This window comes from Carcharhinus amblyrhynchos, chromosome 8 (assembly GCF_965287045.1).
Source record: "Carcharhinus amblyrhynchos chromosome 8, sCarAmb.v2.hapA, whole genome shotgun sequence".
Classification (NCBI taxonomy): Eukaryota; Metazoa; Chordata; class Chondrichthyes; order Carcharhiniformes; family Carcharhinidae; genus Carcharhinus; species Carcharhinus amblyrhynchos.
The window spans coordinates 59,082,313-59,094,686 of NC_137331.1; the positions used below are offsets into that span (position 1 = coordinate 59,082,313).

The 12,374-nt window shown below is 44.6% G+C and overlaps 1 long non-coding RNA gene across 5 annotated transcripts in view; it reads left to right on the forward strand.

Annotated features, from left to right (window-relative positions):
• LOC145346632 (uncharacterized) overlaps window positions 1-12,374 on the forward strand; it is a 34,899-nt gene that overhangs the window by 6,245 nt on the left and 16,280 nt on the right. For 2 of the 5 annotated variants that reach the window (XR_013887718.1, XR_013887719.1), the window contains exons 1-2: window positions 5,322-5,919; window positions 10,745-10,953. The exons of 1 other annotated variant lie outside the window; for it this stretch is intronic. This is a non-coding gene — a long non-coding RNA (uncharacterized LOC145346632). Of the gene's footprint in view, window positions 1-5,321; window positions 5,920-10,744; window positions 10,954-12,374 lie in introns of those variants that run through there. 2 more of the 5 variants (XR_013887720.1, XR_013887722.1) reach the window with 2 other exon arrangements.

Here is a 12,374-nt window from a genome sequence, read left to right on the forward strand (position 1 = left end):
CCCAAGGCTGTAATGCGATCAGGAGCTGAATGACCCTGGCAGAACCCAAGCTGAGTATCAGTAAGCTGCTTATTGCTAAGCAAGTGCTGCTTAATAGCACAATTGATGACCCCTTCCATTATTTTACTGATCGAGATGATTGAGATTAGATGGTCATTGATAAAGCTGAGTGGTTGGACCTGGACACTACCCTGAGGTACTCCTGTAGCTGAGATGATTAACCTTCAACATCCAAAATAGATTGGATTTGTCCTGCTTTTTGTGTACAAGCCATACCTAGACAATTTTCCACATTGCTGGATAGATGTCAGTGTTGCAGCTATAATGGAACAGCTTGCTAGGGCATGACAAGTTCCGGAGCATGAGTCTTCACTACTATTGCCAGAGTATTATCAGAGCCCATAGCCTTGCCAGTATCCAGTACCTTTTAGCAGTTTCCCAATGTCACATGGAATTAATCAAATTGGCTGGAGACTGACATCTGTGATGCTCTAGAGGAGGCCGAAATAGATCACCCACTCACTTCAGCACTTGCAGCTGAAGATTGTTTAAATGCTTTGGCCTTACTTTTTGCATTGATATACTGGGCTTCACTATCAACAGGATGGGGATATTTGAAGAGCCACCTCCTCCATTGACTGTCTACACTTCCTGCTGCCTCGGAAAAGCAGCCAGCATAAACAAGGACCCCACGCACCCTGGACATACTCTCTTCCACTGACAGAAAAAGGTACAAAAGTCTAAGATTATGTACCAACAGCTTCTTCTCTGCTGCCATCAGACTTCTGAATGACCTACCTTGTATTAAGTTGATCTTTCTTAACACCCTAGCTATGACCGTAACACCACGTTCTGCACTCTCTTTCTCTAAGTATGGTTTACTTTGTATAGTATGCAAAAAAACAATACTTTTCACTGTACACTAATATGTGACAATAAATCAAATCAAAAAATCCAGTGAGTTGTTTAATTGTTCACCACTATTCATGCAAGTAATCCAATGTTGTAACTTCACCAGGTTGATAACTCATTTTTAGATACGCATGGTGTTGGTGTTGGCTCTGGCACACCCTTCCAAACTCTCCATTGACCAGGGTTGATCCACTAGCTTGGTGGTAATTGTAGAGTGAGGATATGCCCACAGATTATGGTTGAGTACAATTTTGATGCTGGTAGGCCACTGCCTTATGGATATCCACTCGTCAGTTGCTGGATCTGTACAGCGTTTAGCACAGTGTAGTGCCACTTGCCACAATGGAGCATTTCCGCAATGTGAAGAAGGAATTTCATCCCCACAAGGACTGTGCAGTGGTCATTCCTATCGATACTGTCATGAACGTTGCATCTGTGACAGATGGCAAGGGAACTAACAAGAAGGAAAAACCTTTATCCTGGCCAACCTGCCAGCCATTGACTCAGTATGGCAGTGATGGTCTTTGGGACTTGACCAGCTTGGTCTGTGCTGGGGCTTCTGAGCCACCCTTGGTGATAAACATTGAAGTCCTCCATGCAGAGTCCCTTTACCACCTTCAGTGCTTCCTCCAAGTGCTGTTCAACTTAGAGGAGTACTAATTCATCAACTGGGGGATGGTATGTGATAACCAGCAAGATGTTTGACCTGCTGCCATGAGACTTCATGAGGTCCAAAGTTGATGTTGACCATAACCCTCCCTTCCTACCACTACGTCATGCTGTTACTTGACTTGCCTACAAGACAGACCTCCTAGTTTTGGCACTAGTTCCAAGAGGTGCAGGGTGCACAGGGTTGGGTTTGCCAGTCATTTCCTGTGCCTTGATCAACACCAGGCAATCTGTCCAGATTTATTCCTTTTTTTTACGGAGACGTGGCTGCAAGGTGACAGGGACTGGGAGCTGGATGTCCAGGGGTATCAAGTGTTTAGGAAGGATAGGCGGGAGGAAAAAGGGGGGGGGCGTAGCTCTGCTGATTAAGGATAGCATCAGGGTGGTAGCAAGGGATGATATTGGAGCCAAAGAGCAGCAAGTGGAATCTTTGTGGGTAGAGATTAGGAACAGCAAAGGGAGGAAGACGCTGGTGGGTGTCGTCTATAGGCCCCCGAAAAATGATCTGGAGGTGGGGTGGGCTGTTAACGCGCAAATAAGTGCGGCGTGCAGGAATGGGACGGCCGTAATTATGGGGGATTTCAATCTGCATATTGATTGGTCGACCCATGTTGGACGCGGTGGGCTCGAGGAGGAGTTCTTGGAATGCTGCCGGGATAATTTCCTTGAACAGTGTGTGTTGGAGCCGACGAAGGAGCAAGCTATCTTGGATCTGGTGTTATGTAATGAGGTGGGTAGAATCAGGGACCTTGCGGTGAAGGATCCTCTTGGGGAGAGTGATCATTGTATGGTGGAGTTTCTGGTGCAGATGGAGGAGGACAAAGTGGGTTCCCGGACACGCGTCCTTTGTTTGAACAGAGGGGAGTACGGTAGGATGAGAGAGGAATTGGCGAATGTGGACTGGGGGAGCGTGTTGGAAGGTAGGTCTGCTGAGGAGCAGTGGAGGATTTTTAAGGAGATCTTTCTTGGTGCTCAGCAGAAATTTATTCCGATGGTCAAAAAGGACTGTAGGAGGAGAGGTAATAAGCCGTGGATAACGAAGGAGGTGAAGGAAAGTGTTAAATTTAAAAGCGGATGTGTTTAGAGTAGCTAAGAGTAGTGAGTGAGAAGAGGATTGGGAGAGGTTTAAATGTCAATAAAGATTGACAAAGAAATTGATAAAGAAGGGTAGGAGAAACTATGAAGCTGGGCTAGTGCTTAATATAAAAAAGAATAGCAAGAGTTTTTATAAGTACATAAAAAGGAAGAGGCTGGCTAGGGTGAACGTTGGACCCTTAGAGGATGAGAAGGGGGACTTAGTGGTAGGGGATGGGGAAATGGCTGAAGTCTTGAATAACTTTTTTGTTTTGGTCTTCATGGAGGAGGACGTGAATAATTTGCCGGGTGTTAGAGATGGAAAGGTGGTAGGACTGGAGGGTCTTAATGACATTACTGTTACTAGAGAGGCGGTGCTCGACAGACTGGAGGGGGCTGATTGTGGACAAGTCCCCAGGACCGGATGGAATGCATCCGAGGGTTCTGAAAGAAATGGCGGAGGTGATAGTGGATGCCTTGGTGGTTATTTTCCATACGTTGCTGGATTCCGGGGAAGTGCCGGAAGATTGGAAAGCGGCTAATGTTACGCCGTTGTTTAAGAAGGGTGCCAGGCAAAAGGCGGGGAATTATAGGCCGGTTAGTTTAACGTCTGTTGTAGGTAAAATGTTAGAATCCGTCATCAAGGAGGAAATAGCGAGGCATCTTGAGGGAAATTGCTTGATAGAGCAGACGCAGCATGGTTTCGTTAAGGGGAAGTCGTGTCTGACAAATTTACTGGAGTTCAATGAGGATGTGTCTAGGGTGGTGGATAGAACATAAGAACATAAGAAATAGGAGCAGGAGTAGGCCATCTGGCCCCTCGAGCCTGCCCCACCATTCAATAAGATCATGGCTGATCTGTCATGGCTCAGTTCCACATTCCCGCCCTCTCCCCATAACCCTTAATCCCCTCTCTTATCAAAAACCCATCAACCCGCGTCTTAAAAATATTGAGTGAGGTAGCCTCCACCACTTCAACGGGCAGAGAATTCCAGAGATTCACCACTCTTTGAGTGAAGAAGTTCTTCCTCAACTCTGTTCTAAATCGTCCCCCCTTTATCTTGAGGCTGTGCCCCCTAGTCCTACTGTCCTTTCTGAGCGGGAAGAGTCTCTCCACCTCTATCCTATCCATCCCATTCATTATCTTATATGTAGAGGAGAGCCGGTGGATGTGGTCTTTCTTGATTTTCAGAAGGCGTTTGACAAGGTACCTCACAAGAGGTTATTGCAGAAGGTCAGGGGACATGGAGTTGGGGGTAGGGTGTTAGCGTGGATAGAGGACTGGTTGTCAAATAGGAGGCAGAGAGTGGGGGGGGTCAATGGGTGCTATTCGGATTGGTGGTTGGTGACTAGTGGAGTGCCTCAGGGGTCGGTGCTGGGGCCTCAGCTATTTACCATTTATATAGATGATCTGGAGGAGGGAACCAAGTGTATGGTGTCGAAATTTGCTGATGACACCAAGATTGGGGGAACGGCAAATTGCACGGAGGGTGTGGAGAGTCTGCAGAAGGATCTAGATAGGCTGGGCGAATGGAATTTAATGTTGGCAAGTGCGAGGTGGTCGACTTTGGTAGAAATAATGGTAGGAAGGATTATTACTTACATGGAGAAAAACTGCAGCAGGCGACGGTGCAGAGGGACCTTGGGGTCCTTGTGCATGAGTCGCAAAAACCCAGTTTGCAGGTGCAGCAGGTGGTCAGGAAGGCGAATGGGATGCTGGCCTTCATAGCGAGGGGGATTGAATATAAAAGTAGGGAGGTCTTGCTGCGGCTATATAGGGCATTGGTGAGGCCGCAGCTGGAGTACTGTGTGCAGTTTTGGGCGCCGTACTTACGCAAGGATATTTTGGCCTTGGAGGGAGTGCAGAGGAGGTTTACTAAGCTGATTCCAGAGTTGAGGGGGTTGAGCTATGAGGAGAGGCTGAATAAACTAGGCTTGTACTCGTTAGAGTTTAGAAGAATGAGGGGAGATCTCATTGAGACGTATAAGATGATGAATGGGATGGATAGGATAGAGGTGGAGAGACTCTTCCCGCTCAGAAAGGATAGTAGGACTAGGGGGCACAGCCTCAAGATAAAGGGGGGACGATTTAGAACAGAGTTGAGGAAGAACTTCTTCACTCAAAGAGTGGTGAATTTCTGGAATTCTCTGCCCGTTGAAGTGGTGGAGGCTACCTCACTCAATATTTTTAAGAAGCGGGTTGATGGGTTTTTGATAAGAGAGGGGATTAAGGGTTATGGGGAGAGGGCGGGAATGTGGAACTGAGCCATGACAGATCAGCCATGATCTTATTGAATGGTGGGGCAGGCTCGAGGGGCCAGATGGCCTACTCCTGCTCCTATTTCTTATGTTCTTATGGAGTGACTTAGTGGCTTGCTAGGCTTTCTGAAAGGTCACTTAAGAGTCAACCATATTACCTGTACTGCCAGACACATAGCAAGGACAGTAGATTTCCTTCCCTGAAGGACATGAAGTGATTTGGATGGGTTTTTAACCAATAGTTTCATTGTCATCACTAGACTTTTAATTCCAGATTTTTATTTGAATTCAAATTCTGGAGCATTTTGCTAGGTCTCTAGATTAATAGTTCAGTAACAATACCACAACGCTAAAGGAAATAAAATGCTAGCCTGGCTCTACCATTGGTCACCAACCATTGACCTGCGTTTACAGTTGGTCACTAACTGTTGCCCTAGTGTTTTCAGACTTCTTACTGTGTTTACCATCGATCATTCACCGCTGCCTTGGGTTTAATACCAGTCACTAACTGCTGCTCTGGGTTTACAGTTGGTCACTGACAGTTTCTCCTATTTTTATAAAAGTATCTCTCCAGACGCTGTCAGACCTGCTGGGGTTTTCCAGCAATTTCCGTTGTTGCAGTCTCGCGAGCGCGCTGCGCATTCCCGCGGGTGGCTCAGGCGCGCGGCACGGAGGCCGTTAACGGTCCGACGGGGGAGCAATGGCGGCCGTTGGAATCGCTTGCGTTCAGGCTGAGCGGCCTACAGTGGGTCTGGATCAGCGATCAACTCATCCCCACCGATTAAAAACTCGAGGTGTCCAGCTTACGGTGCCCGGGCCGAAGGAAATGGGGTAACAGCACAAGATCGTGGGCGGGAAGACGGAAAAATGGTGGGGCGGGAAAACTCCTGGATAGTGGGGCCTGAGGCCCGGGAAAAGCCCTGTATCGTAAAGCGGCAGGAGCGGGAAAAGCCCTGGATCGTAGGGCTGTAGAACCGGATGAATCGCTGATGTTTCACCGATTCGGTATGTAAAGGAGAACTCGCTTTCTGCACACCCACATTCTTTGTACAGGAGAAATGGTTCTTCTCCCACATTCAATAACTCTTCACTATTTGTGTGGCCCAGTTTAAATCGTAAACGTAGTGAAAATATAGTCCAGTCAGTGTCTAATGACTCAGTAAACTGATCTGGCAAGAGATATTACCAGATTAATGGCCCCTTCTCTTTAGTGAAATGTGAAAAGAGATTTCCCACACACCGCGTGTTTCTGATTGATTAATATTAATATGCTGTATCCTGTGAATAATACAAAGCACATGGAAACGATTAAACAAACACGGATTTATTAACGAACAACTTCCTGAACTTAAATTTACAAACATTGAATAGTTCTGCATGGCAACCAAGTAACTTGAAGTTGAAAGAAATTTAAATGTTATCCTTTTGCCTTATTCCTGTCAAATCATTGGTATCAAAATCAGGATTTGCCGGACTTTAATCTGACAGGATCCCAGAGGTATCAAGCTTCTGTCGGTTAGTTTTCTGAAATATTCTATATTTGCTGACTTGCTAATGTATTATTATTGTACTTGATATTTGTTTTATTTAAAATGCTGTCTGTAACATGCATTTTATTGTCACTATTTTTCAGCAACGTTATTGTGTCAAATATTTAAAATGTAAATTTTTCATTATCAACATTAATGGCGAGGAAACTCGGAAATCCCTGTTTGCATTCTGTGTAATAGTGTACGTTAAATATTATGTCCTCTCATTCTGTTAGGATTCAAGAGCTTATTTTATTTTTCTCAAAAGATTGGAAGAAACTAGGAAATTGAATTGTCAAAAGTTCTATGTGAAACAAATTTAGCATTATGTACTCAATTATCAACATAACTGTCAGTAAGACCAAACCTATCAGGTCATCAATCTGAGATGTTAACTCTGTTCCTCTCAACAGATACTGCATAAGCCATTGTATGTTTTCAACATTTCCTGTTTTTATTTCAGATTTCCATTTTCTGCAGAATTTTATTTTTATACCTTGGAACTGTAGTATTATTAACAAGACCACACAGGATACCCCACAGTCTCCTACTTAACAGTGGTGTAGTGGGAAATTTTGAATTACAGGAGCTCTAAGAAAATGCGTTACCATAGCATTTCTGAATCTACTACTACGTTGTTGTCCTATGTATTCACCATCTTAGTCCCCTAACATTTGTAAAACTGTACTTTCTAAGTGAAAAATATATTAGATCATAGAGTCTACGGCATGGAGACAGCTCAAACTGGATAATGTCGACCAAAATGCCCATCTAAGCTAACCCCATTTGCCTGCATTTGACCCATATCCCTCTAACCTTTCCTATTCATGTATCTGTCCAAATGCCTTTTAAATGTTGTCAATATCCCTGCCTCAACCACTTTCTCCAGCATTCCACATACTCCCCACCCTCTGTACAAAAAGAAAAAGTTGCTTCTTAGGTTCCTATGAATTCTTTCCTCTCTTAAACCTATGCCCGCTAATTCTCGATCCCTCAACTTTTTGGTGGGGGGGGGGGGGCGGACTGAATGCGTTCACTCTATCCGTGCCTTTCATGATCTTATACACTTCTGTAAGATCATCCTGCAATCACCTACGCTCCAAAGAAAAAAGTCCTAGCCTTCCATCTCTCCCTATAACTCAGTCCCTTGAGTCCTAGCAACGTCCTTGTAAATCTCTTCTGCATTCTCTCCAGTTTAATAACATCTTTGCTGTATCAAGGCGACCAAAACTGAACATTGAACTCCAGGAACGGCCTCACCAATGTCCTGTACAACTGCAATATAACTTACCAACTTCTACACTCAATGCCCTCACTGATAAAGACAGTAAGAAGTCATCTGAGTCACCTGACAAAGGAGTGGCAAGTGCTCTGAAAGCTAGTGGATTTTGCTACCAAATAAACCTGTTGGACTTTAACCTGGTGTTGTGAGACTTCTTACTGTGTTTACCTCAGTCCACTGCCAGCATCTCCACATTCTGATTGATAAAGGCCAGCATGCTAAAAGCTGCCTTCACTGCCCTGTCTACCTGTGACTCCACCTTTTAGAGAACCAAGCACCTGAGCACCAAGGTCCTTCTGTTCCATGATGCTCCCTGATGACCTACTATTCACCATGAAAGTCTGACTTTGATTTGACTTTCCAAATGCAACACCTCATACTTGCCTGTATTGAATTTCATGTGCCATTTCTTGGCCCACTTTCCCCCAGCTGATCAAGATTCTCATGCAATTCTTGAATCTCTTCCTCACTGTCTACAATACCACCTATTTAAGCATCATCTGCAAACTTACTGATCATGCCTGTACATTCTCATCCAAATCATTGATATAGATAACAAATAGCAATGGGCTCAGCACTGACCCCTGAGGCACACCATTAGTCACAGGCCTCCAGTCCGACAAGCATCCTTCCACCATTACTCTCTGCTTTCTACCATCAAGCCAGTTGTTTTTCAAGTTTACCAACTCTTCCTGGATTCCATGTGATGTAACCTTCCAAAGCAACCTACCATGCAGAACTTTTATCAAGGGCCTTACTGAAGTCATATAGACCACATCTACCGCCCTGCCCTCACAAACCTCCTTAGTCACTTCACCAAAGAACTCCTAACACATTTAGAACATAAGAACATAAGAAATAGGAGCAAGAGTAGGCCATCTAGCCCCTCGAGCCTGCCCCGCCATTCAATAAGGTCATGGCTCAGTTCCACGTTCCCGCCCTCTCCCCATAACCCTTAATCCCCTTGCCTATCAAAAACCTATCGACCCGCGTCTTAAAAATATTGAGTGAGGCAGCCTCCACCACTTCAACAGGCAGAGAATTCCAGAGATTCACCACCCTTTGAGTGAAGAAGTTCCTCCTCAACTCTGTTCTAAACCGCCCCCCCTTTATCTTGAGGCTGTGCCCTCTAGTCCTACTGTCCTTTCTGAGCGGGAAGAGCCTCTCCACCTCTATCCTATCCATCCCATTCAACATCTTGTATGTCTCAATGAGATCTCCCCTCATTCTTCTAAACTGTAATGAGTACAAGCCTAGTTTATTCAGCCTCTCCTCATAGTTCAACCCCCTCAACTCCGGAATCAGCCTAGTAAACCTTCTCTGCACTCCCTCCAAGGCCACAATATCCTTGTGTAAGTGCGGTGACCAAAACTGCACACAGTACTCCAGCTGCGGCCTCACCAGTGCCCTATACAGCTGCAGCAAGACCTCCCTACTTTTATATTCAATCCCCCTCGCTATGAAGGCCAGCATCCCATTTGCCTTCCTGACCACCTGCAGGCTGGGTTTTTGCGACTCATGCACAAGGACCCTGAGGTCCCTCTGCACCGTCGCATGCTACAGTTTTTCGCCACGTAAGTAATAGTCCTTCCTACCATTATTCCTACCAAAGTGGACAACCTCACATTTGCCAACATTAAATTCCATTTGCCAGTTCCTGGCCCATTTGCCCAGCCTATCTAGATCCTTCTGCAGACTCTCCACACCCTCTGCACAGTTTGCCGTTCCACCAATCTTGGTGTCATCAGCAAACTTCGACACCAAACACTCGGTCCCCTCCTCCAGATCATCTATATAAATGGTGAATAGGAGGCCCCAGCACCGACCCCTGGGGCACTCCACTAGTCACCAACCGTCAATCCGAATAGCACCCACTGACCCCCACTCTCTGCCTCCTATTTGACAGCCAATCCTCCATCCACGCTAACACCCTACCCCCAACTCCATGCCCCCTGACCTTCTGCAGTAACCTCTTGTGAGGCACCTTGTCAAATGCCTTCTGAAAATCGAGAAAGACCACATCCACTGGCTCTCCTCTATCCACCACCCTAGACACATCCTCATAAAACTCCAATAAATTCATCAGACACGACTTCCCCTTAACGAAACCGTGCTGCGTCTGCTCTACCAAACAATTCTCCTCAAGATGCCTCGCTATTTTCTCCTTGATCACGGATTCTAACATTTTTCCTACAACAGACGTTAAACTAACCGGCCTATAATTCCCCGCCTTTTGCCTGGCACCTTTCTTAAACAACGGCGTAACATTAGCCGTTTTCCAATTTTCCGGCACTTCCCCGGAATCCAGCGATGTTTGGAAAATAATCACCAAGGCATCCACTATCACCTCCGCCGTTTCCTTCAGAACCCTTGGGTGCATTCCATCCGGTCCTGGGGACTTGTCCACAATCAGTCCCTCCAGTCTGTCGAGCACCGCCTCTCCAGTAACAATAATGTCATTCAGGCCCTCCACTCCTACCATCTTTCCATCGCCAACACCTGGCAAATTATTCACGTCCTCCTCCGTGAAGACAGAAACGAAACAAAAAAGTTATTTGTACGGCATGACCTCCCATGCACAAAGCTGTGCTGACTGCTCCTAATCAAACCTTGTCTTTCCAAATGCCTGTATAGCTTATCCCTCAGATTTGGCTCTAGTAACTTATCTATCACAGATGTTAGGCTTATGAATCTATAATTTCCAGGTATTTCTTTGCAGCCCTTCTTAAATAAGGGCACAAAATTTTCTATCGTCCAGTCTTGCATCATGTTCAAATTTTGAAACTACCCCATACACCAGGTCTAGGTTACAAACAAACATCAAGAAAAGTAGTAATCCCTCCATATGCCATCTCCCAGTAAAGAATTCTAATTCATGTTTTAACAGAATTGAATAATTCAACTGTTATAAAATGGAATTCTAGCATTGTGGCTGTCAATGATGCAAATGATGCAAATGCATTCCAACCATTGTTTTGTAAATTGAGTTTGTGTCTTTATATGCCCTGTTTGTGAACAGAATTCCCACTCACCTGATGACGGGACAGCACTCTGAAAGCTTGTGGCTTGTGCTACCAAATAAACCTGTTGGACTTTAACTTGGTGTTGTGAGACTTCTTACTGTGCTTACCCCCAGTCCAACGCCAGCATCTCCACATCATGGTAAATGTCTCAGCCAGGACTCCTGCAATTTCTTCTCTAGCCTCAGAGTGTGCTTAGATACACCTGGTAAGAGCCAGATTTATCCATCTTCATACATTTTAATACATCTATCACCTCTTCTACTGTAATGCGAACTGTCCCCAGCCCCAGTATATCACAACTAACTTTCCCAGGTTCCCAAGAATTCATGTCTTTCTCCATGGTAAACACAGGAGAAATATTCATTGAGAACCTCAAACGTTTCCTGCGGTTTCACACACGTGTTCACTTTGTGTTCTAGCAAGCATGTGCTATTTTAAAATATTAGTTCTTAGCATAGCTAGAATTCCATTTTATAACAGTTGAATTATTCAATTCTGTTAAAACATGAAACCTAATCATTGTACCATACCAATCTTATTGCTGTGGATCTGGAGTCCATTGTCAAACCATAGAAAACCTACAGTGCAGAAGGAGGCCATTCAACCCATTGAGTCTGCACCAACTAACTCAGCATGGCCAGTTCACATAACCTGCACATCTTTGGGCTGTGAGAAGAAACTGAGCATCTGGAAGAAACCCACAGACACGAGGAGAATGTGCAAACTCCACACAGACAGCCAGCCAAAACTGGAATTAAACCCAAGTCTCAGGCAAACAACAATTAATGATAGTTTCATGTCACCACTACTGAGACTAGTTTTAAATTCCAGAATTTTTTTTGTCAGTTGAATTTTTTAATGTCACCAGCTACTGTGGTAAGAATTAAACCTATGATGCCAGGGTATTAACCTAGGCTTCTGAATTACTAGCCCAGTCTCCTGTATCACACATTCCAGTAACCTGCAAGAGTTTTGGAGGAAACAGTCTCACTAAGACTGTCCAGTGAAAAGCTACAACATGAGTGAGGCAATATTCCTGCAATAGCATATCTTTCTTACAAACATATTCCCTGATAGTTTCTGTTATTAAATATAATTCATTTTGTCTACTTGCTCTTCCGCTGCTAGTCCCATTCCCGGCCTGGACTCAAGTATTTTAATATTTCAAAGAAATATTGCACAGCTCCCAATCACAGCAGCTTATAGCAGTTTGAATACAGGCACTGTCTCAGTTTATCACTGGCATAATGGATATAGATGGTCAGCTTTGGGCATTTTCCTGACAGAACCGTGAGAAAGTTTTTCTGATGCTGCTAACTAAAGCCAGATTTTTAACCAGTCTTACAACGAACGATATAACGTACTTGGAAAAAGTCCAGTGAATGATTGCTTGCTTGTTAGCCATGACTCAGTTGATTTGATTTATTATTGTCATATGTATTACTATACAGTGAAAAGTATTGTTTCACACAGTATATAGACAAAACATACTGTACATAGAGAAGGAAAGGAGAGAGTGCAGAATGTAGTATTACAGTCATAGCTGGGGTGTAGAGAAAGTTCAACTTAATATAAAATAGGTCCATTCAAAAAACTGATGGCAGCAGGGAACAAGCTGTTCTTGAG